Source organism: Grus americana, chromosome 2, assembly GCF_028858705.1.
Source record: "Grus americana isolate bGruAme1 chromosome 2, bGruAme1.mat, whole genome shotgun sequence".
Lineage (NCBI taxonomy): Eukaryota > Metazoa > Chordata > Aves > Gruiformes > Gruidae > Grus > Grus americana.
In genome coordinates, this window is record NC_072853.1 from 98163790 (window position 1) to 98189853 (window position 26064).

The 26064-nt window shown below is 43.8% G+C and overlaps 1 protein-coding gene across 19 annotated transcripts in view; it reads left to right on the forward strand.

Moving 5' to 3' along the window:
• ATXN1 (ataxin 1) overlaps positions 1 to 26064 on the forward strand; it is a 229714-nt gene that overhangs the window by 174460 nt on the left and 29190 nt on the right. The window contains exon 1 of one of the 19 annotated variants that reach the window (XM_054817226.1): positions 2138 to 2236. The exons of the other annotated variants lie outside the window; for them this stretch is intronic. The gene's annotated coding sequence lies outside the window, so the exon portion shown is untranslated. Of the gene's footprint in view, positions 1 to 2137; positions 2237 to 26064 lie in introns of those variants that run through there. 19 annotated transcript variants of the gene reach the window in all.

Consider the following 26064-nt stretch of genomic DNA (forward strand, 5'->3'; position numbering starts at 1 on the left):
GCTGAGGTTTTTCCCATGATAAACAAATCTCTGAATCTCCTTACTAGTTTACCACCTGAAATATTTGAGCACTTGGCTTTTTTTTTGACAACTTGGCATTTTTCGCTTGCGTGCACTGTAGCAGCTTTCATAGAGAAGGAACTTTATTCCACTGCTGTCTTTCTAAACGCTTTTTTTTTTTATTGTACCTAATCAATCTTGCCGTGTTACTAAGAGCAACATCCCCGTCGGCCAGTCAAAAAGCTGGAAGTCTTACATGGCCTGGTGTGTAGCTGGGCACAAAGCTCCCTTTCATGGCTTCGGCTGGCTGCATTACCAGCCGTGCCGAGATCACAGTCCCGATAAAATGGTGTTGAAAGCACTGAGTTTCAGGCTTCGTGCTCTCTGCCGAAGGGATAATTTTAGAATGTTCTTCCCCTTGATAATAGTAATTTTACAGCAATGTAACTGTTGGATTTAAGAGTTAGATCAGTGTAAATGAAGGCAGAATCAGATAATTTCTTCTGAGGCAAAGAACAAAACTCTCTATATCAGCAGTTATAAATGTATAAAAAATCCAAACGTGCATGCACACACAAAAATCTACATCCTCTTAAGGCAAGACTGTAAATAATTAATAGAATAACCTGCTTACAAATTAAATCTAGGTGTATTAAGTTAGTCAAGACATTTCAGATTAGTCATTTTTTATCTTCTTTTGCTTCCTATATCCCCATGAATGCAGGTAGCTTCCACCTGCATGAAGAGCAAGCAAGCGTTTTTCCTTCTGGTTTGAGAGCTGCATTTTCAAAAGGATCTTATACCTCTCTTCCAGGTTTCCAAGCATGTTTTTCTGAGGCTTTTTTTTGTTGCTGTTGTTTTTCTATTCAGATTTTTCTGTGTTTCCAAAAAATAAAATGCGACACATTGTATCCACATGCCCAGGGGCAATTTTTGCAGCTCTCTGCAAATAAAGCACTTAAAGACTTCTTGCAAGGTGATTGTACTAAACAAATGTAGTAAATAATCCTGAAATTGCAATGCGTCTCATTTACATTTGAATGGAATTACTTAGATGTGGGATGTCGTGCTACAAGTGTCTCCAAGTATGCTGCTTTGCGTTTTGTGTTCACTAATACAGGCAGCTTTATCACTTGCATGTATAAAAAGCATGACGCTTTGAAAAGGATACAAATCTCACTTGACTTTGCTCTTCTACGGGTGACTGAAGTTAGAGAACTAAATAAAGCTGGTCTGATACTCAAAGGTGCCAAACAACTGTGTCTTCTGTTTGAGTAACAAGGAGATGCAGCTGCTCGGCCCATCTAAAACTCAAGCATTTTTTTAAGTTCCTAAAAATGGATTTAGAAGTCCAAGTTAAGAATGGGAGGTTCAAAATACTGGTCCACACAAAGTCCATTTTCAGCAATGAGCTGAGCAGGGATGCAGATGTACTCTGATGTTTGTGCAGAGCTACACATCGTTGTAGTTATAGTAAGCCCTTCTTGGAGCAGTGCAGGACAGAAAAGGCTTTCCTAAAAATACTCTACTCATAGAGTTGTGGAAGTTCATGAAGGGATTTGAGGACCTGCAGTACCCAAAATCATTTTGCTTCTTGCAAACAGAGGTTGCGAGGTAGAAGCCCTGAGTTCTGGTCTTTGAGGACTTAAAAAAAGCACTTTTGCTTCTCCAGAGCATAATGGTCGCCTCTTACCAGCACCCTTTTGCATCCCAGCTTCGTTGTGGTAGTGTGGGTCATCTTAACAGGGGTGTAGAGGTAGAACATAGTTCCTTCTAGCCATAGTTCAGGTGAAGAAAACAGGTTGAATTTGGCCTCCTGTACCACGACCTGGATGCAGAATCTAAAAAATCCTTGCCACAGTTTACTCTGTCTGCAAAGGCTTATTTGCAAATAGTTGATTTTTTAAAATTTTCTTAGGTTTTTTGCAGTAGATGAAGGAACAGTGATACAGTACCCTAAAATTTTCCTCATGTGGGCAATTCAATGAGTGTCTCAGAAGGCACTATATGTATTTGCATATGAATTGTGGAAGTAATACGTTTGCTAGAGTCAAGGTGAGCCAGCTGTTGTGCTGTCTGATGATCTAGCAGTGAGTTAGATGAGCTGGTAGTGCAGTGGGAAAACCTTCCACTGTGTTGGTGATGTCCACCTAGTTCCCTGCTGCTGCCAGAGGCTTGCCCTGGGCTGGGGACTGTTCCATATGCATGAAGGCAAGAGCGCTGAGCCCTCCAAAAAGTAAGTTTGCTAGACACCGTTTACATTTAAAGGGAGAAGAACAGTGATTCCTGCTCGCAGCTACTTGTCAGCTAAACCTCTGAACTTGTGTTAGATTTATCTCACTTATCTAAGCTGCGAGCAGACCCTATGCATGAGTAACAGCAGCATTTATATGCCATTCACACAGCAGTGAAGTATGAGACAACATGACACTTAGCGTTCTGCTCATTGATAGGTAAGGACAGATGCTGTAGCATGTAGTAAACCCTTCCTGCATCTGCCGCTTTGTAGGATCCTGTGTGCAGCGTTGTGATATAGCTAAGTGACGTGTAAACTCATACTGGATAAATGAGATTAATAGCTGTGGCTTAGCCCACCGTTCCTTTGGGTGTGTGTCATGTTAGACAGTATTTCCAGAAGGAGTCAGCAGGTTTAGACCCAGTGGGTGCAGAAATGGACTTTGGGGATGGGTGTATGCCACTGATTGGTTTCAGGGAAAAAGTCCTCTGGGGATTATACAGACACCATGCGCTTAAGAGATCACTGCTGTGGCCTGTACTTTTCTGAACAATGGAAGAGATGTGCTCTTGGTCACACAGCTGGGCAGGTTCCTGGGCACCTGCTGCTCTTGCATTGACACGAGTAAGTTACTCTGCCTGGGTTGGCATTGACTTATGAGCTTGCATTATGGCTGGAGTCTTCTTGCCTCAGTGTTACTAAAGAGTGTGCATACCTCCCTTGCTTTCTTGCCCTTATTGTGTCCTTTTTTGAAATTTGTGCCTGCTCACGCAGCTGGATTTAGATAGGGTGAAATGTCCTCAGATCATAGTTAGCTTACGAGGAAGAAATAAACACGAAGTTGCCTGCACAGCTTTGTTTTATTTTAGGAGAAGCGTTTAGAAGATCTGAGAGTAAAATTTTGCCCAGAATGTTTAGATTAAAAAAATATATATTTTCTTCGCATGACTTGCCTTTGAGCATTTTCTTAAAAAGTACTAAAAGAACTCTTTTAATGAAGCATAAAAATTGATTGTTTCTTGCCAGGAGGGATCGTCGTCAATCTTCAGATACTAAAGACTTCATGAGAACCACAAGAAGAATATCTTCTTGAATCATTTACATTTTTCCCCTTTTGCAGGCTTATGTAACCATGCAGAAAATCTAATAATAAGTGTGCTATTAGTATCCAGTGTGGCACCTTCTGCAAGCTGAGGTGTCATATTATTACAAATAATGGTGCAGAGATGTTGTAGATGTGGAGAGCTTCTGTACGTGGATTATTTGAGTAACCTTTATCACAAAAGATCTTGGGCTAATTGAATCCATCTTTGCTTCTGTTTTACTATTCTATTTTATTGTTCGAGGGAGGAAGAGCCTGGCTGCTTGCTTTTGTTTCTGTGAAGTCTGGCATGCTATTAATGGTGTTGGAAGGAATAGGCTAGTAGCAGTACTCAGAACCAGGTGTCTTGTGGTCTCGTATTTTTACATACACGCCCACCCATTCTTTGTTCACCCACCCCACAGGCTCTTGAGGATTAAACCTGACCTACAAGCATCCCTTTCGGTTCTGGTCTCAAGTTCCTTGAGCAGGGACTGTCAAGCCTTGTGACAAATACTCACACAGGCAAGGCTACCAAGGCTGATCTGCTCGTACAACCTTACTGCTGGTGAGTTCAAACTCGGCTCAGTTCCACAGTCCTCACTGATGGGATTGCAGGCTTAGCTTGAAAGTGGGCAGCCTACTGAGCAGCAGCAAGCAATCTGCAGGGTCTTTTCTTCCCTAACTCTTGCAAGTGACTCCATCTTTCTATTGCAAGCAACTCCTCTTTTCTTTTTTTTTTTTTTTTTTTTTTCTGGCTGTTTCTGTCATCCCAGTACCCCACCAGCAGTGAAACTCACACCCAGCACATCACCCCCCTTTGCAGGTGACCACAGCATGCTTACTCTTCAGACAGTTCCCTTCCTCCTGGCATCTCTTCCCCTAGTTTTGTGCAAGTTGTGCACTCAGTTGTTTCTCCAGGTGAATATTTAGAGCATAAATCCTCTCCTCTGTGGTTGTTTGCTGTGTGCTTTGAAAACATCATAAAAACCAATAGTAATGAAAAGTGTGATGCTACTTTTTTTAACTTACTTCTCTAAGCTGATCCCTGAAAGAAGGGAGCACATGAAAATGCCATTGATGGCATCTCCCTGCTCCCAGAGTGCCAGTGTTCTTTTCTTACCAAAAATGGTTTAGAAACTGTCCTAGTCACCAAAAGAAACTCCTGAAACCCCTAGGTATGTCAAATGTCAGCTGCCTGTGGATGCTTAACTTCAGTCCCTCCTTTGCTCGCACAGGGATGCGGTCTCTCATGAGCGTCCATCCTGGGTTCGCTCAGCGGTGCTGCCTGGTGCAGCGCAGTGCCAACCCCTTCCTGGCTGCAGCCTCCTTGTGCTGAGGCACTGCCAGGGGGCCGTGCCATTTCCCCTGGTTGAGTCTTGTTGGCGAACAAGGCAGTACCTTGGGAGCCATGCTGTGGTCGCCCCACAGCCTGTCTCACCCGGTGCCAAGCCTTTACTCTTAAGAAGCTGACAGTCTCAGGTTTGGAGTAACTGGTGCTTTGGACTTGCAGGCTTTGCAAAGTGGTGATCAAGAGGGATGGTTTGGGGTAGGAGATAACCTAACTGTTGCCATCAATAACTGTTCCTTGTTTTTATAAGCAATGTCACTGGAAAAAAGGGTAATCCCCCACCCTAAAACTCACAGGAAAGAGCCTTGTTATTTGCTGTAAGCCTGCATGAAGCAGCTATGGAAAATGGTGCATTTTTCAAAAGTGTACCAATTCCAGTTTGGGGTATTGGACATGTTAAATATTGTACCAGCTGATAGCGTTCAGTTGTATGTAAAAGATTGTGCATAGTGTAACTCTCCAGGGTTGTTTTACTGTTGTTTCCTCCTGTGTGTTTTCCTAGACAATTTAGCGCTTTGTGGTAGGGACCTAATCCTGGAAGTTACTGAGCACCATGAAATCCCATTAAAGCCAGTGCATTCAGCTCCTTGGCGGATTGTAAGTTTATTTGATGCAGGTTGTGGTGGTGCTTTGGCAATAGAAATGAAGCTATTTTTAAAGGTCGTTGTGTTGTAAGCTTTTATAAAGCTGTACTCACACAATGGATCTCTCTTAAATCTGTACTTCTCCCTGCTAATCCCGGAGACTTATTTATTTCCCCTTTGGTGTTTCTGCTTTTTTTCTTTTTCCTTAATAATGTATTTCCTTTCATGGCTTCCCCCAGTTCCTCAGCTTTACAGCCCTTCTCCTACTTGGGTGGGTCTTTTTACGCCTTTGTTAGCTGGGGATCGTTTCCCAGCAGTGGTAGCTATGGGACTCCTGAGGTCTCTGCCACTTGAAATGCTCACTCAGAACCATATTGGATAATTTCCTGGCCCGTTTCCCTTCTGTTTTACTTTTAAACATGTGGTAAGTTTGTTCACAGAAGCTAGGGTGGTTGATGCCAGCCTAAAGGAGGGCTGTATTCACCGGCTAGTAACACAGGGAGAGGGCTGAGCTGAGTGACCGTGATGCTCTTATGCTCGCAGTAAGGAAGAGCGAAGCCTTTACATGCTTCAGATCTAGAGCCCAATCCAGTCTTGAACCCTTCCTGGGAAAGCTTGGGTTTTGCTGCTTAGGAGTCGTTTAGCTTACAGTATTTGTACTGTCATCATATGTATCTTTTCAGTTTGTTTTTATTAGAAGGATAGCGATGTAACCTCAAAACTATCCTTCAAGTGTCATTTAGAGGCTTTTCCAGGCTGCTTTTTTGAGAACAAAACTGATTGTGAAACCTAGGCAATAGAAATGGCTTTGCTGAACAACTCCAGTGCCCAGTCCTTGTAAAACCATCCTTTGTAGGGAAAGCTCTAGGGACAGCAGTACAACTTTTTCCCATAGTTGTGAGGTACAGACCTTTATATTGCAGATGCATAGCTGTGCATCTGTTTGTGCTGTGGAGGGCTTGGTGCTGGAGGTGCACAGTAGCACTTCTTCAGGGGAAGAGCCAGCCCCTTGCATGCTGGAGGGAGAAGATTCCGTTCCATCGTATGTCTTCTGTGCTTGAGTTTTTGTCTCTTTTGCTCCCTGGTTAGGCTTTATTGGCAAGAGGAGTGTGAGGTCAAGACTGTGCTGTTTATTTTGCTTCTCAGCTAGCTGAAAAATACAGCCTTGCTTCGCTGCAGCCTGCCAGTGACCAAACTTAATGGCCAGTGCTTTAATTTAAGTGATGCCAGCCATTAGGTGAACGGCGTAAAGGGTACAGTCGGTCAGCCCTTCCTTCCAATGGCGTGCTGTACATCCAAGGCTATAGACCCCATGCTCACAGATGGCACGTGGTCAGCCAGCGGAGGGGAGCTGCCATGACAGGAGACCTGGGACTTAGCTGTGCACCCACGCCTGCTGCAGAAACCTCCCATCGTGGGAGAGGAGCTGCTCTGTGGTGCTACCCTACAGTGTTCCCTGAAGGTCCTTCTTCTCCGCGAGGTGCGGGGACTGTGTTTTGTGTTTTCTGAGAACCTGAAGGCTTGTCCACATGGCTCTGGGAAAGGCTGACAGCACTGGTTTAGGTTCAAGGCTGCTTTTCAGAAAACAGAAAGATAAGGGCTTTGGTCATACATCCAGAAATAGAAAGAACAGACTATGAGAAAGCTTTTGTCTTTTTACCCAGTTGTGTTTCTGCATCATGAAGATGATGTGAGACTGCTGTGAGATGACATGATGAGAGACACTGTGCTGGGAGATTGCGATCGCTGCTAGGAAGCTGAGGGGAGGAGCGGCAGGCTCCTTCCTTTCGCAGGTTTCACAAACGGGAGCTTTTCTGGTACTTGGTGATCATCACATTCCCTCTCCCGTGACAGGCAAGGAGGCTGCTCCCCTTTCAGCCTCTCCCACTCGTAAGCTGTTTATTCACATTAAGTGGTGAGGAGGCTGGATCAGCCGTACTTCTCTGGTGTCCTTAGTTAACATGAGGATCTGGCAATTGTATCTCTGATTATTCTCTCACCATCCCTACCTTTTAAAAATATTTCTCTTTAATTGCTGCTTTGTCAGCTGTGTAATATTGTACTGGGATCCAAAGGTGCTTGTTAAATAAGGGATCTGAGGCTGCAGGGGATTGAGCTGATCATTATGAGTCTGAGAATGGGACCTGTGAAGCATGTTATCTAAGGCCTCTGTGGATAGTTAAATTAAATGAATGCTTTTGTGATAAACAGTTTTTTCAAACTAATCAATTGTGTGAAAGCAGGGAGTAAGCCTTAGCAAGCTGGATCGTGAGGGCTGGAGAGCCACAGCTGCTACCTGTTTCCATCGCAATGTCATTAATGAACTGTTAAAGACTATATCCCAGTACAGTGTACCAAGATCCTTTCCTTTTTTTTATTGCCCTTGCTTAAAGGTGGCCCAGAAAAGAGGCCAGTAGGCAGAAGGCATCAGGAAGATGGAGCAGGGAAGCAACATCCCAACATGTCATGGGGCTGCCATCAGCCTTCCTGAGTTCGTTCCTCGGCGGAGGTGGTCTGTGAGGGAAAGGAGCTGCAGGAGAGGGGTGGAGAGTGACAAGGCTGCAGTATGAACCACAGCTCCTGCCAAAAAGCAGTGTAACAGCTGTTGTGCCTGCAAAAGACGATTTGCTTTGAGCATCTTTTCTTTCCTCTGTGTAGGGGATGGGTCAATTAATAGACATTGATATGATGCTCCAGCGTATTGTGTGGGACCATCTGGTTTGTGCCTTACCTGCCTATTACATGGTGAATCTTCTCATGGGGAGCAGGTACAGCCCCTGGTTGTGATTCAGCGTGCTGCTGGATGCCACACAGAGTCGAATGGTAACTCTGGGGCCTGTTGACCACACTGCTTCTGTGGGAGACCCTGGCAAGAAGGCCGGGGGGAGAGGCAAGGCAGGCTGCCTGCTGGGGGAGAGGCAGGAAGCCCTGCCCCAGCAACTTCAAGTTCTTGCCGCCTTTGCTCTAATAGTTATTTTTCCAAAGACTGTAAAAGTCGAGTTCTTTTTTATTTTTGCTTGATTGTTACCTGTGCTTTAGGAAAAAAAAAAGGTTTTGTGCCACCTCGGATGAGGATCAGCTTGGGCTGCACTCTCCCAGGCTCGCCTTGGCCTGTACAGTCACATCGAGAGGGACAGTGTTAGGCAATTGCAGCTCCATGCAGCAGGGTGGGCACATCCATAGATCTGCTTTTTCCTGGGCTTTGGGAGATAAGTTTTGGATGGGAAACAAGTGAAAGGGAGGCGAATCTGGAAGAGGTCTTGTGCGGCAGAAGGCAGCAGAGGTTTTTCCTGATCTCCTGCATAGGCATCAGATGCAGTCTCCCTTACAGTCCTGACTGGCCAGCAGGAGCAGTGTGAGCCAAGAGAAAAGGACCTAGCCAGGGGACACAGAAGGTGAGACGGGATATATGGGACTACCCTGAGAGTACAAAGATGGTCTCATTAGCCAAGGGGCAATTGGCTGCACAGAGACCTAATTTCATTGACTCCTTGCATCAGGGCCAACAGCGTTTGTATTGTGTCTCTGGAGGGAGGTTATGATCAAGGCTGATTCTTGCCTTGTTTACCTAAAGCACAATGAACTATCCCTTTGCAAAGGGAGGGGGAGGAACTGGCAGGGGTGTGGGAACACCCTCTTCACCAAGGCACTTCACAGAAAGAAATGTTACCTCTGTGTGAGGTCTGGACTCCTCGGCGGCTGCAAAGGATGTCATGGGTGGTAACACTTCCTACATGTATTCACTGTTGCTAATGGCCATGGTTTCACCATGCACAAGCACAACCCCTTTGGGGCAATAAAAAGCTAGTCTTCCTGCCCTTAAGCAGTCAACAATGTTGTGGTTTTTTCCTTTTTGGTTTGCTTTATCATTGTTTTCTCCATGAATGTAGAGGATGCAGGTTTTCTCCACTCTGATCCCTGTACGCTCAGTGTGTGTGTGGTGTATATATTTCTTCCGGCCATCTCTCTCTTGCATCAGTAATTTAGAGAAGGTACAGGTTTGTAGCACAGCTGTGTGAATTCAGGAGGAAAAAAATAGTGCTACCTGCCTTGTGTTTTCTGTTTTCATTCTGCATTGCTCAGCCAAAGCTTTCATGTGGCAGGAGTGGTGGAGTCTGATCAATGAAAACATGGGTTGATAAGATCACAGGGAAGTTTGAATCGACAACTTTCTCACCTTCTAGAGATCTTCCAGCCACGAGGGAGAGGTTTCAGTGGCACCATTTCCTCTATCTTTACACAAACCTGGGAGGTCCTGAGATAAATGAGCGTAGAGCGCTTTGCTTTCGTCATCTCCCCTTTTCTCATCTGGTGTGGCCTGGAAATGGCGGCTGTGGTCAGGCTTAGAGCTGGAAGGGAGTGAGGTTTCGTGCCTTCTGCAGGTAACCTAATTTCTGTCCATGAGTTCATGATCTGTGCTCCTTTTTGCTTGCTACAAAAGTAGACTTTATTTTTCTGCTGTGCGTGGCTCCAGAGCTATCCGGAGGAAAAATACAGTTGTTGGGATATGTCACCCCACTGCTGTTAGCCCTGTGGGTTATGTCTTTGCTACAGTGAATACAGACCTGATGCTGAGTAGAGGGACTGTTTGACTGTACTTTTCTTCTTTTCACTTCCCAGGAAATCAATTTGACTTGCCATTTTGAATTCTTAAATCTGAAACAATAAACAGCTCATGCATTGTACTTAATAGTGTGGGGAGCAAGCACCTTGTCCACACAGCAGCGCAGGAGGCTATCGATGGAGGGATTGCTTCAGCCAAGCAGTCTGGAGGCAGCACGATTAATTTATTTTATTCCCTGATCTGTGAACCCTCCTAGTCACCTGAGCATTGAGACCTTCAGCTGTACAGTGTGCTGGGTCTGCCCTTGCACACCTCCCCATGACTGCCTGACCCTGGGGCTTCACTCCTCACTTAGCCCAAGCGCCTGTGGTCCTGTGCCTAGGCTGTCTCCAGAAATGGCTCTATAGCTGCAAAAGGTGATGACTGCAAACCTGGGAACTCCGTAATTTATGCTCCCCACGCAAACAAACATGCATATGCCATTCACACTCCCAGAGTATTAATAGTGACAGAGCAACATGTGTTTTCCGCAAAAGCAATGCACCTGTTGAGGTTGTTTAGGGTCATGAAGCACTGCAGTGATGCTTTATTGCTTTCTGCAGGCTCCAGCATGTGTTGAGGAGGGAGGGAAGGGTTTTATTGGGCCAAGAGGGACTGTGAGTGGGGAGCCATCCAGACATTTCAAGTCCACTCGCTGCATTCATATGCTCAGCCCAAGAAGGAGGGCAAGTCGAGGAGCTGAGATTGTTATCTGTTTTGGTCTAAATCTGGCATTGGTGATAAGGTAAATGGAAGTCTCCTAGCAACTGAGGTCAGCATTTGTCCTGTGATGTGTATGGCGCTCCCCTGTGAGGTGCACCGATAAATATGGGGTTTTTCCACAGTTCCATATATCTGCAAGTCTGAAACCACTTGCACTCACTCTCACCCATTTTCTAGGCCAGAAATGGGTTTTAATTAAAGCTCCTCTGAGATTGTTTAAAAATTATCAGATTAGTCACTGGGCAAGTAGCTCAAGGGCGTGAAGGCTGCCCTTGTGTGCATCATGTGAAACAACATAAGCCAAACTTTGCCCAACATTAAGAGGCACTGAAAGCAACCCCTAGTACATCTAAGCAGTGACTTCTCCTCCTTCGGTGGCATTTGGGCATTATACTGTCCCTGAGTCTCAGATGCTCTTAGACAGAGATTTCACATATATGATCTTTCATGGATTTCCTTTTGCAGAGCAGAGTCTAGAGCCACTGTGCTTTATATCCTAGAGAAACCGCTATGGGTCGACCTTACAGAAAAGCAGCGAAGCAGTGTTCTAGCTGTTTAATCTGGGCACCTTAGAAAAACAGTAGCTTTAAATTGGAAAGCCATTTCTATCTGAAACATGTTAACTGGGGAGGAACCTCATATGTGTCTCCTGGGTGTGATCTGCACCCTAAGGGGACCAGAGCAGTTTAAGTGGGTAGGTAGGAAAGGGAGAGCAGAATATGCAACCAACTCCTTCCCACAGGACAGCAATGTTTGGAGCTCTGTCTGTTTAGGATACTGGGTCAGGTAGGATGTGAAGAAACTGGGAGAAAGTTGTTTGGTGTGCTCCACCTGCTAATGTGTACAGAATTTTGGAGAACTTTACACAGAAATTAATGATGATTCTCTTGGCATTGCCATTGGCAGCACCCTGGTCCTTGCAGGCGTGCACAGATCCTGAGGGAAAAGCATGGGCAGTGGAGGGCAGGCAACAGGCTGGCGGGGAAATTGTCTCCAGGATCTACAAATTGCCTGAGGCCATACTTCCACTGGTAATTAGGGGCTTCTGCTGAAGGGCTGAGAGCTTTTTGTACCCCTCCAGGTCCCTGAATAGGCTCTCTTATAAGTTATCTCTTATTCTTTAGCCTTTCTGGTTTGGTTTTCCTTTATTTTACTTTACTGTGAGGGGAAGGATTAGACCTACAGAAATTCCATTGTTTCAAGGTAATCATCCAGGTCCTGCAGAAGATTTTGATGATAGTGTTCAGCAGTTTATAAATGCAGGCCATCTTTTAGTTCTCCACAGACCAAATTATACAAATTAAAACTATACTGCTAAACAAAAGGGATACTAACCATATGAAACCAAGAGGAAGCATTAAGAAACCAGATTAAGAGAATTACATTCTTTGTCATTTCTATTCTTAACTCATTAGAATGGGCACAAAATACCTCCTTTATATCCCTGAATGTTCAGCCTAGAGTTACTTAGAAAGAATAGCTGTGCGCACAATATACACCCTGTATTCCTCATTGTAGTTTCCATTGTGGCAATCCCTGTTGGTGTTTTCTATTCCCGAGTTTTATCAATCTGAGCAAGTCTGTTCCTGAGGCTCTGCTGAAAGGCAAAAGGGTGAAAGAACGTTATGTCTACGGAAATGTCAGAAGAAATGCTTTCCAGCATGCTGTGGATCATTAATTTGGCTTCAAAGAAATGTTTTATACTTTGGGATTTTACGGAGCAGCCGCGTGGAGGATTTTTTACTATTGGACAGGGCATGTTCCTCACAAGGTAACCTTGTAAGGCATTTTCTCCACTAACGGGATTGCAGACAAATAGTTTCTTGCCTTTATCCTCCTGTTTTATCTCTGCTCTCCCCAAGAAGCCCTCTTCATTCCTTGGTTGCTCTTCGGGGCGACATAAGGACAGCGTACCCGAAGTAGAAGAGAGAAACGCAGTGTTAAAACAAACTGAAGCTGGGATGATTTACCAGGACTGGGGAGATAACCCATGCGATCAGGGTCATTTCACAAACATCAGGGGACAAGGTTCAGCAGTAAAATCTGTTGTTAACGAATTTGAAAGATAGCATTGCCCTGAAAGTACTGAGTCGATCAGAAACTGCTAGAGTTTTCTACTGAGTTTTCAGTGACATCATCATCAATACTATTATGAGAAAACAGAGTATCAGCAATTATTTTTCCATTTAAGGGGTTTAAAATACCTCACTTCTCTGTTAAAGTCAGTTGAATGATGACATTAAATGATGTGCAAAGGAACACTTTTTTTAAAAATAAATGATGATTTTTTTGATGATGGATGAAACTTAACTCTTTCTGTTACTTTGCATGAAAGGTGTGTTTTGGTTTTTTGTGGTTTGGTGGTTGGTTTTTCTTCTGGATGGCTCATACCAGTGCACTGAAAAGCTTGCAAGAACATAAAATAGACTAGTGATGAGGGTATTGACTGAAATTCAGTGCTGGTAACTGAACTGGCAGCAGCTTCCAGCTGTCCACACCCCACCTTCCTCCTCTCCCCTCAGCGCATTTTGCTGGTGTTTCGACAAGGATTTGTGCCTTTTCCTCAACACCGCAGTTTTCAGCACGACCTTTTAATGCAACCTGCTGCCAGTGCCAGTTTGCAGCATCCCCTGAAGAACTCAACGTGTTTGCTCCCATCTGTGAAGTGGAAGTAATAAGAAGAGTTCTCACTCTGCTGGGATGCAATGAGGTTACATCATTAAAATTTGGAATAGATTCCTTGTGGTTTAAAGCTATGTATATTGTTACCGTGTGAACAAATGGAGAGTTGGAAAGAGGATCTGAGAGTCCAGAGTCTAACCACTGAGCCATTCCTTCCAGAGAGAAAGTATTTTAAGTGCAGGGATTAAATATAAAAAAAACCAACACGTGCATGACCAGATAAATATAAATAGCAAATACCAGTAAGTAAAGCAAAAACTATCCCCTAGAGCTGTCAAGGTTCTGTAAACATTTTTTTTTCCTCTGGAAAAACTGGACTTCTCTGGAAACCCAATCTGCAGCGCTGCATTGTATGAAATAGTGCTAAGAAAAAGACGTATTTTTTGCGTATGTTTGTTCACTTAAACAAAACAACCAAAGCATGCTCTTTCCAGCAAGTTTACAACATGCATCAGTCACAACTTCACTTGCTTCCCAGGAAACAGGTCTGTCACTTTGCTGTTGTACTAATGTACACCACACGTAACTTGGGCTCAAGCTCTAACAAAGTTGCTTGGTTGCATGAAGATCAGTTACGTAGGGCAGTCAACACTGCGTTGCACTGAACCTACTCACTGTGCAAAGCAGTGGATTCACAGCCTCCATCCGCTTAAATGACATTTTTGCCTCTACCCTCCCTGAGATAACCCTGCCCGGCACAGTGGCAAGCACATGTAGCATCTCAGTGGTCCAGTTCAGCAGAGAACTTAAGCCTTCCAGCTAAGTCACTAAATGTTCTCAGTGATGGGATTTCCAGCAGGCTGGTTCCCTGTGGTTTCAAGTTAATAGGCACTCAAGTGGTTTGCTAGGTCTGGACCTAGAGAAACACTGGCTTTGATCTCTACTCAAATGAGTTAAAGTCACTCGAGCAGCTCTTTGGTGCTCACAGATATCCAATGACTGTATCTATATTAGAAACATTGTGTTTGGGTATGGGCAGAGGTTTCTACTAGGGAGAAAATATCATTACTAGATAAGGAAAAGATCTCAAAATTAAAAATGAGAATCATTTTGTTTATACTCCAAGGGCTGCTATTTACTTTTATAGATTTGTTTATACAAGTTTTGAGGACAACTGCATTTTTATCATATGAATCTACCCGACTCCCGGCAAACTCCCCTAGAAAAATTCCTGAGAGTTTTCCTTAGGGCTGTTAAAAAAAGAAAGAAAGAAAAAAAAAGGACAGGATGGAGCAGTTTAAGAGGAGGTATGGCTGTGCGAAAGGGTGTTTGCTTTTCCACCAAAACTTAAGTAGTTATAAAGTATGCATATACATGGAACAAGCATAACCAGTGCTAGTAAACAGAGATATAACCATATTTCAAACACTTTCAAATCTGCATAGAAATTACAGTCCCCTGCATGTGCTATTAACACCCTGACTTTCTTCCTCATATAGTTGTTTCCCACACAGATATCTAAGATACTTTCTATAAGATACTGTATTCCATGCAGTCTTATGTTGGACACTGGGTTTCCATCTGTTATTTTGTTCTCAGGACCAACATAAATGGTATCCTCATCATAAGATACAGAGATGTAGTTTATGTGTAAAACTAGTATGCTCTTCTGGAGAACCATGTTAGTGGCCAGGCAGCTGGCAGTGTCTTGATGCTGTGCCTGAAAAAGCTTTTTTTGGGGAAAACCTCCCAAGGTATCATCAGACAACTCCCATTTGCATAGCAATGTTGACAACAGTAGGCCAGATGGCATGTGGCAAAATCCTGAACCTGACAAATTTCACAGAGGTTTTACCTTTCATTCCACTGGGGCCAGGATTTTATCCATGTTTCTAAATCCCACAAAGCTGCACAACCCTGGGGAGGATAGGAGCTTGCTTACTGGAGGTATCTCTGCACTTTCTGGTCTCCCAGTGTGTGTCAGCTCTTGGCTGCAAACAGGGATAACTGGAAGAAGAGTCTGAACTGGGGTCTCCGTCCCACCGCTCACAAGTGTTACACATTCATTGGGGCAAAGCAAGTGATTCCCCAAAAATGACAGATGTAAAAAGAAGGTTATAAGCAGGAATGAGTTCCCTTCTCTTACGAAGAGTTGTACATACATTATGCACCACACCCCGTTGTGTTTGTGCCCAAATCTTCAGTAATGCGCATGCTGGAGCAGCTGCCACTCATGTCAGCAATGCAATTCAGTGGTCAAGAGCAGAAACTGCAAAGGTTAAATGAATTCTGTTTTTCTGTTGCTTTACACTGTTTATGTCTGCGTAGTCACATCATTATTATTGTTATTATTGCTTTCATAGTTTTTGCCTTTCTGTGAGGTATTGGGTGTTGCTCACTGCCGGCAGCCTGGGAGGCCAGATGTGCTATCGCTGTGGGAGCACTTATGAACTGACCAAGAATGCGTTTGCTTTGTTTCACTGGAGACATCGCGCAGAACGAGTGCCAGATCATCTCTTCACCAAATAAAAAAGGAAGCCAAAACTGATACAGCATAAAGTTGCAGGGAAAATGTGCTAGGTTCGTAAACTTACAGCCCAATGTCTCCTTCGGTCTTCAAAGAAAGCTCTTTAGAGAATCAATAAAAAAGTTGTTTGTTTCAGTAGTTCTTCATTTAAAATCAGAAAATGGAAATAGATACATGGAAGGATTTCTTCTTCATTGCATTCATTCATATACCTTTGTTCATTCACTTCTTATTGCATCTCTTCATGTTTTAAAATTTAGACAAACAATGCTGAGGATAGTTCATGCTACTAGCTCATCATTGTAACAAGTACTTTATCATGTCTCTGCTATTGCTGAAAAACTGAATTAATCATCTCTTCAAAGTAGTTTTGGAAAAAAAATGATGGTCAATGGCATGCTGTCAAGGGTGTGTTTAAACAGTAACCTGCCATGAGATTATGATGATCTAAGAAGAAATATCCTCAGGAATCCAAATGCACCGTCTAAACAAAATGTATGTAGAATTAGCAAGAAAAGATGGAACTGGCTTAATCTGATTATATTGTTTCTGAGCTGATGCTGTCCTAACTCATGAGAGGTAGAGGGCAGCATAAACGTGAGTGCATTATGCGCAGCCAGCCGTGGTGAGAGGACATCATAAAGCCTGGAGGCCCAGGGCAAGGCCAGTGCGAGTTCATTTTTTCTAGACCAGACTTTGATCTTGGCTGCCTTGGAAGAAGACGCATCCCTTGAGGAGGAGAGTGAGACTTCTGCAGCGCCCACACAGTCAGGCTTAGTGAAGGCCTAGGGAGCTTTTAACACAACAAAATAAATGACCTTTTATCATAAAAGGCTGTTTTGAAACAGTTTTATGGTGGATGTGTTCAGCCCATTAAAATGGCCAGGTGGCCACGGTGGGCGGGAGGATGGCTTCTTTTCCGGCATTAATTAGATGAGGAAGTTTGTGGTGGGATATATGTTACATCTGTAGAAGGTAACTATAATTTTTTACCGTAATGGTTTAGCCTTCCAGTTCCCAGTGACATGTGTCCAGGGTCTGATGGCTGGGAAGCGCAGCTGTAGCCAAGGGCTCCTCTTTGGCGTGTCGGAAAGGCAGGCTGTTTGCTTTGCTCTCTGTTTCTCCAAACTAGATGGAGCGCTGTAGCACCCATCTGTCCCTCTAGGGAGTTATGTGGGTGAGCAGTGTGTGTAAAGCAGTGGTGGAAGTAAGGAGAGGACTTGATGAAGGTGGTGCCGGAGGGATGCTGAGTATCAGCGTTGCTTGGAGATACAAGATTGTTCCCACGTAGGGTGAGGAGCTAGGTTAACGTCCCAATGTTGTGTTTAGGTCACTCAGGCTTCAGGCCCTGGGCAGGAAGACCAACTCCAGCCAGAGGTCGTTGTACTTGGCTGCAGTTAAATCTTTGTGATGTTAAAAGCAGTCCTGGAAAGCATTGGGGTAACATCTGGTCAACAGGAGACAACGAAAACTGAAAAGACTGTGGTTAGACTGGACCTCCTCTAGCTTCCTGACTCAGGAGCGCAGTCTGCGTGTCCACACTGTGAGGTCCCTGTGTGCTTATCAGCATCCACCACTCGTATGTGAAAGAAGGAAGCGAGAAGTGATTCAGTTTGCATCCGGGCCCCGCAAGTGGCGCGTGCAACTGCATGGTCTCCTCTCCTCCCGATTCCTGCATCGCCCATGCTCTGCCTGCCACAGTCATCCCCCGTGTTTTATAAGCATTTCTGCAGAGACACTCGCTCTTCATTTTGTTCTGCAAAATGTTTAGTCCAATGCAGGAAATGGAGCACATTTAAGAAAAATCAAACTGCACTCCCCTCCAGCAGTCTTTCCCTGCCTGCCTGCCAGGCAGGAGAAAGAGGCACTGATGGGGTGCGGGCAGAGCCATGGGTACCGGCAGCCCACACCAGTGGGCAGCCCAGGATTGGGGGGACGCCGGGTAAGGGAGCGCTCCAGTTTCACGGCGTGTGGATGAGCAAGGACCATCGACTCCATCTCGCCAGCTGGCTCGCTCAGCAGTTTTCGCAGGAAGTGTGAAGAGAACACATTTTATGGGAGATATTTATCATTACCCGGTACTGCTTAAATATAGCCTATGTAGCAGGTTAGAGCTTGTTAGGCTTTTATCTTCTCAAGTTGGAGGATGATGTATTAATCCATGCGTGTTGCAGCCTCAAGTGAATTACAGAAAGTCATCCCCAGTTAGTAAAGATAAATGACATTTGGAAATTAACCCATTACATAGTCTCTTCCAATAAAGTGCTTACTAAAATATTAAATTGTAAATGAAGATGCTTCAGGTCTCATTTGAAAGTCAGAAAGACACTTATTTGTAATTCCTGTACTGGTTTTCTTCTGGTTTTTGGTTGGGTTTTTTTTTTTTCCTCTCAGAGATTTCATTTCTCCTGAAAGATTTGGGACTGACAGCCCCAGAGGACAAAGTCTCTATTAATCCACCGAGCAGGCCCAGCAGCTACAATGCAAGCTGCTCTGCCCTGTTAATGTGCTGCAGCCTTTGCTGAGAAAGGGGCAGTCCCAAGGGATGTGGTGTTAGCTTAGACTTTGCAGCATCCAACCTCAAAAAAAAAAAAAGAGTTGTTCAGCTCTTTATCGACCTGCACCTGCATTAATTCAACTGGGTTTAACTGTTTGTTTAGCTGGATTTAAGGTGACCTACCGGTCAACATGGACCCACTATAAACTTTTCTGCCAGAGGAGTTTTTCCGGATTCAGCCCACCTTAGGATGCACCTTGAAGCTGAGCAATGCTCAGATACTTTAAGAATAAGAGTAATAATAATGCTGAGATGCACATTCAGCTGTCAGTGTTAACCAAAGGCTTGGCAGTCCTGGTGGTCTCTAGGTTTGCTGCTCTACGCCAAAGTAACGGTGTTCATCTTGCCCCTGTTATTCCAAGGCAAGTCATTCTAGTTTTAAACCAGTATAACATGCATGCAAGTTTCATACAGTCACCATTGGTGAGATTTGCTTTGGAGTAAATATCTCTGTATAAATATCCTTGCTCCAGGCTAAGATCTATTTGTATGCTAACAAAAAGCTAGAGACAAAAGTGTTTCCAAGAATTCCCATCTCCAGCACACCCCATTGCTGTGGTGATGGTTTTTATTCTCTGAATGTGAAACAGGACTGAGCCTGACATCAGCTCACTTCAGTGAGGCTGCCCAGCAGGAATGACTTTCCCTTCCAACCTGAGCTGGCTCCAAACCAAGGACCCAGAGGGCAGAGCCTCTCCTTCCCATTATCTGTCCTGTAAGGCATCGGAGCCAATTTCCCATTTTCTTTTAGTGCTAGCAGCTTGATGATAACAGAGAAATATTAAAGCCATATAATATTAAATATGATGGTAATTAGATAATCTCCTGTAACTGCCAAACTGTGATTTTTAAAGACTGTTGTTCATCATTGGCTTTTTCTTTTCTGATGGCAAAGGACGGACTTTGTCTTCTCTGTTTTGCAAGCACTGCCACTGCATGAATATAGCCTATGTTCATGGAGGGAATTTGATTCTGCTTTTACTGCAAGGCTCTCAGTTACCCTCATGTGAAGGGTATTTGGAAGAGGATATATGACCTGTAGAGGCTTGGTGTAGCACAGCATTGCTTGGGGTGGTGGAGCTTCTAGGAAGAGAGAGACTGCTCTACAGTGAGGGCACAGGTTTGATTTGGACTGGCTCAGGTTGTCCTTTTGAACGAGCACGGAAACAACTGATACAATAATATAACCAAATAATTTTGGACTTGAGGTTCTTGGATGTTTTAGAGGTGTTGTGGAGGCAAAATTAGGCCTGAGCTTACTGAAACCTTTGGCGTATTGTTTACAAGGAAAATCTCTAAAACTCTGGTTTGGACTTATAGCTGTTTTCATAGGCGTATCACTTGTGTGCTACCACTGTGATTTGGCTTATTAATAAATTCCGTGTATAAGGAAGGCCTGATGTTGTTCCCATTGCAGTAAGTAACTTGTAGCAGTAAAGGAGTAAAACTTCAGGTAGTAACTCTCAACAAATGTTTTATTAGTTTTATTATCTGACCAGAATCATCCTGGTTGCATTAGCTCCTCTGCATTCCAATATCTTCCTGGCCACATTCTGCAGGTAGGAAATGAAGAAAAAGGAGAGGTTGTCTTGCATCAGCTCTTCTCTTTAAAGATTATACTTAAATACTATTAAATCCAAAACAAATGCCAATTCACATACATAGTTAACGTTGTTTAATCCCTGTTTGAGATCAGCAGTTTGAGTTTTTACAGAAATTTTTTACTCACCTGCCTATGAAGTGTGGATTCTCTGCAACAAACATTAACAGAATAACCCCCCCTTGCAAGAAAGCCCTCTCAGGAAGGCTCTTTCACCACTGGTATGTGTGGATAAAACAGGAGTAATGCAAAAGCAATCAATCAACCTTAAGAACATGTTGAAGATAGGAATTAATGCCCACATGAGCCTTCCAACCTCCTCTGTAGGCTTAAAGTTAGGGGGTGGAAACAGGACAGAGCAAAACATTTTTATAGAGAGTGACAGAATAAACACTTCATAGCAATCATATACATTTTTAATGAAAGACTGTACTAGTGCAATTCTGCCATTCTGGGCATCAGTGAGAGAGTACGTAATCCACAGTACTTTTTTTGGCTTTTAGTAATTTTTTCCTCGAGTCAGAAACGAGTGAGTACGCAGTCTCAATTCTGACTCAGTGTCATGCTGTTAGTGATAGTGGCATTTTAACTGATATTGAAGCAAGGACAGAAACTAACATTTAAGAGCAAGCAAGAATGACAGAAATGCTAAGATGAGGAGAACAAAGAAGAAAAATGCTAAAACAGTAGTTCAGAAAAGAACAGAGTGTGGGGGGAAATAATTTTAGACTAGAACTGTAGAAACAGTACTTGACCACAGACTGAAAATTGGGAAAGCTGCTGTTTCTTGCCAGATCAGCTTGATTATGAGTCTAAGCTGCTGAGCGACAATTTTCCTCTAGTCTGATCCTGTGTCTTTTAATTAACCAGAGTTGTCATCCACATCTTTGAAATTTTGATGTGAGCGGGAGCTCGTCTCTGTTGATTTGCTCAACACTCTGCGTACAGAAGGCAGCAGCTGCTGTTGGTGATCCCAGGGCTGATTTGTCTGCATCTTCCATGGGAAATGTTTCTGTAAATGAAGTAAGCTGTGCGAGGAGGCACCTAGTCTAATTGGAGCATTAGGTCTGTGCTGTAGGTGGTACGCAGGTGTTTTTTGTTGGTTTTCTGTCAGCTCATAGTTTATCTGTGACATGTATAAGGTTTTGATGGATGTAGGTAGTGCAACTGCATGGAAGAGTCATTATGTGCTGGTGCAGTGTGGCCATGCTGTGGCTTACAGTATTTTCAGAGTGCTTTGCTCCCCTTGGGCTTTCACACGTCGTACACTTTGGGTAGCAGCTACCGTGGACCTCAGCGGGGGTCCTGGGCAAGATCTTGACCTAAGTGATCACAGATGAGTCAGTAGCTGTGTTACCCCCCACTTTCGTAGCTCCTCACTAGAGTGGTTTCAGCGCAGTTGCGCTGAGTGGTGTAACAGGGCATAGCTGTCAAAATCACCTGCTAAAATTTTACCATTTTTGAGAGTCTTCCAACATTTTCAGTAGGTAGGTGTAACAAGCATATTCCCATCCTTGCCAGCAGGCCACTAGTGAACTGAAATTCTACAAGGTTCTGCTGATAAAGCTGTAGTAATGCAGCCCATGTGAGAAATGCAGTTTGGACCACCAGAAGATCTCATTAACCCACTTCTCTAAAGACCAAAAAGCCAAGGTGGCCTCACCCTGACAGCCAAGAAATTTTGCATTGCCACTTCTGTTAGCCGTGCCAGCAACTTTCAGCAACATCTCAGGCAACATATGTACAGGAGATGTTTTCTCTCCCGCCTCCCCCACTGAATGGGATGAACCAGCACTATGGCTTCTGCTGAGATGCTGCAGCTCCTTCAACCCCAACTCATCAGACAGGCCAGCAGCTCCCTTCCTTCTCTTTCTCCTTTTCCCTCTCACTAAACCAGTGTGGTACCTGTCATCTAAACCTGCTTGTACATCAGAGAAGAAACTGTTTTGGCAACAATCTGAGCCAAAAGGAAAGATTTTGCAGGCAGAATTGGACCCTTAGGGGGATGAGTTGAATGATGCCGTCACAGAAGAAGAAAGACTCTTTTTCCAGTGCAGCGCATGGTTTTTGCTAGCCAAGAGCAAGGATGTGAATTTTCATATACATGGGTAATCAACCTGGCAAAGTTTCAAAATGCTTGGGTAGGTCTTGCCCCAGCTAGGAAGGGTTTAAATCTAATTAGAAATCAGAGTTAGGAGGAAATTATATTTCTGCCCATGAGAATTTCCAAGATCTCAAAAAAATGTCTCGTGCTGTAATGGAAGGAAAACTTGAAAAACTGAGATACAGTGAAAATCAGATAACAGGTAAAAATGTTTTATAAAACTGTACAACAAAGTCTATAGCTCTGTATTCTAGCTAGAAGATAGTTTCGTTTCAAACCAGATTTCTCTTGCAGTTGCAGCATTTTTTAATTATACTTTCATTAAATGTTTAAAACAAAGCTTCGTTTTGGGCCCAGCAAATGGATATTTTTCTTTTTTTTTTTAATATTACTGCGAAAATACTTGCAAAGACATTCTAGCAGTTTTCCCCAGCTGTAAACGTATTAAAACATCTTTCCCTCCAACAGATGCAGGTTTAAAAACAAGCATTTGCTAATGTAAATTTTTCCTTGAAAAATTCCTGCCACTTCTATTAGAAACCATTAGTTCTTACTTAATTTTGACCCAAGGGCAATGGTGACTGTGTAGCTTATTTTGGTTTTTGTTTCACTAGCCTCATAGCAGAGAATTAACAACATTTTTCCTCCTCAAGAGTTGAATAAGTTGTGACCAATGAAGATGTTGTTTTAGTCACCCTGGTGGTATGATCTCATGGTTATTCCATATTTTTCTAACTTGTCCGTTGTACCAAAGAGATTATGTGTCATCCATTGCAGTAGTTACTTCACATTTCAAAGAAAATGTGACATTCATTTGTAAACACAAGGAGAACAAAATACAGAAGAAACAGCATTATATACCGTATCTACCATAAGGAGTCTACAAGTCAAAAAATACATATGGAAAAGAAACCAAACCAGATTAACAGATGTAAAATCATTATGCATTCAGAAGAAAAAATCAGAGTAGGCAGAGAGTGGTAAACAGATCAGATGCTGGAGATCGCTCAGTCCAGGACTAAACGAGTGTAAATAAACCAGGAAAAAAAATCCCTTTTCCTTTTTGCCATAGGAATGGCGATGGCGGTTAATGTCGCTGCGGCTGCAGGGGAAGCTGCGGAGTGGTGGGATACATCACAGCTATCACACAGCTGTCACTTCCAAAGTTCACGCGTTAGACAGAGGGTGCCTCTGCAAGCAGACTTGACTGTCTGTCAGTATTCCCTGTTCGTCCTGGTTGGAGCAGACGTCTTGGTGAGATGGGGCAGTTTTTGCAAGGGACTCCCCCGAGAGCTTTCTTCTCCCAAGAAAGTCTCCCCGTTGGGTTCTGCTTTGCAATGGGAGGATCTGAGCCTATTTTAACTATGTTCTTCTCTGGGAGAACAGCACTGGAATGCTGGTTTGAAGAGGAACACACAAAGGTTTTGAGCACTCAGACCCCTGGCTGAATCTCTTTCCCTTCCCCTAATTTAGTTAGAGTGCTTCTGAAAGGTCCTTAGCCAACGCAGAAACTGAAATCCTGTCATTAACGAGGTATCACTGGTTAGAGAATAAGCTTTCACACTAGGTCCTACCTTGGCCCCAGTCTGGAGGGAGTACCTCAAAGCCCTCTAGGTAGTACAGACCAAAATGCATTGGCAAACTGCAATTGGACATGTCTGTCGCTACAAAAGGGCTAACGCAATTTCGCTGGGCACTGTGCAAAAGGCTGCCTTAGCTGGTAGGAGAGCTTTTGTCGGTAGAAGATGCAGAGTCATGAGCTGGATTCACTGTCGTGGGTTCAAGGAGTGCTAATAAAATCTGGAACTGCACCGTTATGTATTTGTGTATGAAAGGAGCTGTACAGCAAGTCATACCTGCCATGTATAATGTGATATAATGAATTTAAAAGGTCGACATCACAGTCCACTAGTATTAAAAATAAAACTCAAGAAAGGTGAATTTTTGTGCTTAGAAAGTTGTGAAGTCCCCCTTTCTAGCTGAATTGCAAGATAATAGATTTGAAATTAACCCCTAGCTTCTGATTGCCTCTGCTCCACTTTCTAGTTCAGACCAGTGGATACAGCTAAAGCCACCAGCTTTGATGAAGAAGGGAATCAACATTTCTGTTTCAGACTGTGTTTGTATAAGCAGGCAGCTGTTTGAATATGCTGAAGTGTGAAGAATGTGAGCAGAGAAACAGCAAAAGCGAGTGGAAATCTCTAAGAAATACCACTGAATACATTGAACTGCAGTTCACCATTTTGTTATGGGCATCATTTGTATTTATACTGTCAACACGAGGTGGATGAATGGAGGTACAATAAACAATACGTACAATTTGAATTTTTCAGTGTGTGCTCGAGACGTGACTGTTTCTCCAGCAAAAATGATGATTTTTTTCTGCTGTTTCAGGGATTAGGTAAATCCCATGAGTGATGACAACAGACAGAACTGGGGCTTGCAGAGATACAGAAGGGAAAATATACATGACACTTGTGAGAAGTGAACTCTGAGCTGGTGGTGTGGTTAGATGCACAAGCCTCATTTCACAGTGCTGAAATATTGCCTTCTCATTCTCCTACCTTGAATCATGAAACTCCGCGTTCTTCTAATGATTCTTTCAGAGGGAGAAGTGAAATGATTCATATAAAGAACCAGAATTGCTCAAACCACATCTCTTTTTTATTTATCTAGACCAAACTAGAACCTCTGCTGAAGTTTGGATCATTTGGGATAAAATACTCAGTGTTCCTGGGTTGGTTTTCTTCTGCTCCATTATGTTCCCGTCCTTCTTCTGATGACCTGCTCTAAAATTCACATAGCTACTTCTTGTGTCAGAAATCATACCTTGCTGGGTGCTCCTGGGTACGGAGAACAGGCTCAGAAGATGGAATCTCATGGTGGTTTTTTGCCTTGATGCGAAGAAAGGAGGTTGCTGCTGCAAAGGCGGCGTGAACAGCTGTTTAAGCAGGAGAGGGGAGCTACGACTGGTGGCATGGGCAGAGGAGGAAGGATTCGCATTGTGTCTTGAACGAAGTAGTGGTTTCAGGGATGCAAGAGAAGGGAGGTGAAGTGAAAAGAAGAGGAGGAACCTCCAAGCTTCAGACCCCATTTAGAGAAAGGTTAGAGGTTGGGATGAAGGTAATGAAAGAGACATAGTGCTTAAGTGCTTCTATAATTTAAAGGCCCTTAGCTCGTGTTGTGGTTTTACCCCAGCCGGCAGCTGAGCACCATGCAACCGCTCGCTCACTCTCCCCCAGTCCTGATGGGGGAGAGAATTGGAAGAGTTAAAGTGAGAAAACTCGTGGGCTGAAATAAAGACAGTGTAATAGGTAAAGCAAAAGCTGCGTGCACAAGCAAAGCAAAGCAAGGAATTCATTCTCCACTTCCCATGGGCAGACAGGTGTTCAGCCATCTCCAGGAAAGCAGGGCTCCATCATGCGTAACGGTTACTTGGGAAGACAGACACCATCACTCCGAACGCCACTGCAACCCCTCTTCTTCTTCCCCAAGCTCCTTATAAACTGAGCATGACGTCATGTGTTATGGAATATCCCTTTGGTCAGTTTGGGTCAGCTGTCCTGGCTGTGTCCCCTCCCAGCTTCTTATGCACCCCCAGCCATCCCGCTGGCAGGGCAGTGCAAGAAGCAGCAAAGGCCTTGACTCTGTGTAAGCACTGTTCAACAACAACAGGTCCATATAACAAAAACATCTCTGTATGATCAACACTGTTTCCAGCACAAATCCAAAACATAGCCCCATACTAGCTACTATGGAGAAAATTAACCCTCTCAGCTGAAACCAGGACAGCTCGACACTGAACCTCTGATGAAGGAGGCCGATTTGAGTGTAGAGTACTGTGAGGCTGCCTGGCTGATAGCCTACACACTTTGGAGTGCAGAAGGCCAAGTACTAAGAAACGTGTTGCCTTCAGACACCTTTTCATCTCTTTCTCTTTTTTAATTCTGTTAATACAGTAAAACCATCTTGAGTAGTTTTTGTTTTCTAGTCAGCAAATCCTACGTGCTGTCATGTAGCAGTCGAAGAAGCAATGTTCAGCCACACTTCACTGTTCACTCACTGATGAGCTGCAA